Here is a 2500-nt window from a genome sequence, read left to right as displayed (position 1 = left end):
CCGGGGCTACGCCTGTCTGAGCGTCGCTTGACGATCAATCGCTCCCCCGGGGTGTGCCGCGCGAGCGCGCCTCCCCGGGGGTTGGCGCGGCTGGGGGCTCTCCCTCGCAGGGCTTTTTTTTTTTCCCCCCCCCCCGGGGAAAAAGGCCCTCCGTCCCCCTAAGTGCAGACTCCGGTGACCGCGTCCGGGCCTCCCCGCGCGACGCGGGGCGGGTCCGGGCGCGGCGCCCGCTCGCGAGCGCCGTTGACAGAGCGCGTGTGAGAGAAGGGAGGGCGCGCGCCCGTGGCGGGAGGTGCCGCGGACCCCCGCGGCCTTTCCCCCTCGGGGGAGCAGCGCCCTCGCGCCGCACGCGGCCTGGGGCCGCCCTGGCGCGCGTGCGCGCCCCGGCGCGGGGCCGGTGCCGCGCGGCGCTGCCGGCGCGCGCGGGGGGTTGGGGGGCCGCTGCCCGGCTGCCGTGAGCCGTCCCCGCGGTGGGGCGGCCCGGCGTCCGGCCGGCCCTTCCCTCCCCCGGCGCCGCCGCCGCGCGCGCGCGCGCCCGCGTCCCCGCCCGCCGCGGGCGCCGCCGCGCCTTGTCGCGTGCTGCCGGTCCTCGGGCCCGAGGCCCGCGGCGCGGGGTTCTGCGCGCCCCAGGGATGCGTGCCTCGGCGGCGACCCGCGGGACGCCGCGGGGTCGTCCGTCGCTGCGCGCTCTCCCCCTGGGCCGCCGTCGCCGCGCCGCGCCGCGCTCTCGGGCCCGAGGGGGGCCGGAGGCGGCGTGGGGGGGTGGTGTGGGAGCCGGGGAAAGCCGGCCGCGGGGTCCGCAGGGGGGGCGGAGGGGGGGCGGCGGCGTGCCGCGGGGCGCTCAGGCGCTCCCGGCCGCCGCCGCCGCCGCCGCCGCCACCCTCGGCCCCGCCGCCGACCCCCGCCTCCCCCCCCCCCATCGCAGGGCCCCGCTCCGTGCCGCCGGCTCGTGGCGTTCCCGTCCGGGCGGTCGCTCCGGTGACCGCGGGGTGTCTCCGCGCTTCCCGGCGCCCGCCGCCACCCCTCCCCGCGACGGCGCGCGCGCCCCGACGCTCCCCCTCTCTCGCCGCCTCCCGTCGCTCGCGGGCTCCCGGTCCCCGCCGGCCGGCCCGGCCCCCTCCGAGACGCGACCTCAGATCAGACGTGGCGACCCGCTGAATTTAAGCATATTAGTCAGCGGAGGAAAAGAAACTAACCAGGATTCCCTCAGTAACGGCGAGTGAACAGGGAAGAGCCCAGCGCCGAATCCCCGCCCCGCGGTGGGGCGCGGGACATGTGGCGTACGGAAGACCCACTCCCCGGCGCCGCTCGAGGGGGGCCCAAGTCCTTCTGATCGAGGCCCAGCCCGTGGACGGTGTGAGGCCGGTAGCGGCCCCCGGCGCGCCGGGCCCGGGTCTTCCCGGAGTCGGGTTGCTTGGGAATGCAGCCCAAAGCGGGTGGTAAACTCCATCTAAGGCTAAATACCGGCACGAGACCGATAGTCAACAAGTACCGTAAGGGAAAGTTGAAAAGAACTTTGAAGAGAGAGTTCAAGAGGGCGTGAAACCGTTAAGAGGTAAACGGGTGGGGTCCGCGCAGTCCGCCCGGAGGATTCAACCCGGCGGCGCGTCCGGCCGTGCCGGCGGCCCGGCGGATCTTTCCCGCTCCCCGTTCCTCCCGACCCCTCCCCCCGCCCGCCTCCCCTCCCCGCCCGCCCTCGCTGGCGGGCGGCGGCGGCGGGGGCGGGCGGGCGGGGCCGGGGGTGGGGCCGGCGGGGGACCGCCCCCCGGCCGGCGAGCGGCCGCCGCCGGGCGCATTTCCACCGCGGCGGTGCGCCGCGACCGGCTCCGGGACGGCTGGGAAGGCCGGCGGGGAAGGTGGCCCGGGGGGCGCCCCGCGCGGTCCCGGCCCCGCGAGGTGGCCGGGGCTCCCCGCGCGGGGCCCCACCCCCCGGGTGTTACAGCCCCCCGGCAGCAGCGCTCGCCGAATCCCGGGGCCGAGGGAGACGACCGTCGCCGCGCTCTCCCCCCTCCCGGCGCCCACCCCCGCGGGGTCCCCCGCGAGGGGGCCCGCCCCGCGGGGGCGCGCCGGTGCCGGGGGGGCCGGGCCGCCCCTCCCACGGCGCGACCGCCCTCCCACCCCCCGCCCCCTCCGCCCCGCCCGGCGACGGGCGGGCGCGCGGGGCGTGGGGGCGGGGCGGACTGTCCCCAGTGCGCCCCGGGCGGGTCGCGCCGTCGGGCCCGGGGGTTTCTCCTAGGCGCCACGCCGTGACAGGCAAGAGCGAAGCGAGCGCACGGGGTCGGCGGCGATGTCGGCTACCCACCCGACCCGTCTTGAAACACGGACCAAGGAGTCTAACACGTGCGCGAGTCAGGGGCTCGCACGAAAGCCGCCGTGGCGCAATGAAGGTGAAGGCCGGCGCCGCTCGCCGGCCGAGGTGGGATCCCGAGGCCTCTCCAGTCCGCCGAGGGCGCACCACCGGCCCGTCTCGCCCGCCGCGCCGGGGAGGTGGAGCACGAGC

General features: G+C 78.9%; 1 non-coding gene across 1 annotated transcript in view; it reads left to right on the top strand.

Annotated features, from left to right (window-relative positions):
- LOC131277744 (5.8S ribosomal RNA) overlaps positions 1-26 on the top strand; it is a 153-nt gene extending 127 nt beyond the window's left edge. Inside the window, exon 1 of the ribosomal RNA XR_009184858.1 lies at positions 1-26. This exon is cut by the window's left edge and continues 127 nt beyond it. This is a non-coding gene — a ribosomal RNA (5.8S ribosomal RNA).
- The last annotated feature ends 2474 nt before the right edge of the window (positions 27-2500 follow it).

Source organism: Dasypus novemcinctus, unplaced genomic scaffold, assembly GCF_030445035.2.
Source record: "Dasypus novemcinctus isolate mDasNov1 unplaced genomic scaffold, mDasNov1.1.hap2 scaffold_367, whole genome shotgun sequence".
Lineage (NCBI taxonomy): Eukaryota > Metazoa > Chordata > Mammalia > Cingulata > Dasypodidae > Dasypus > Dasypus novemcinctus.
Note: the sequence above shows the minus strand (reverse complement) of the source record. Positions and strands in the feature narration are given on the sequence as shown.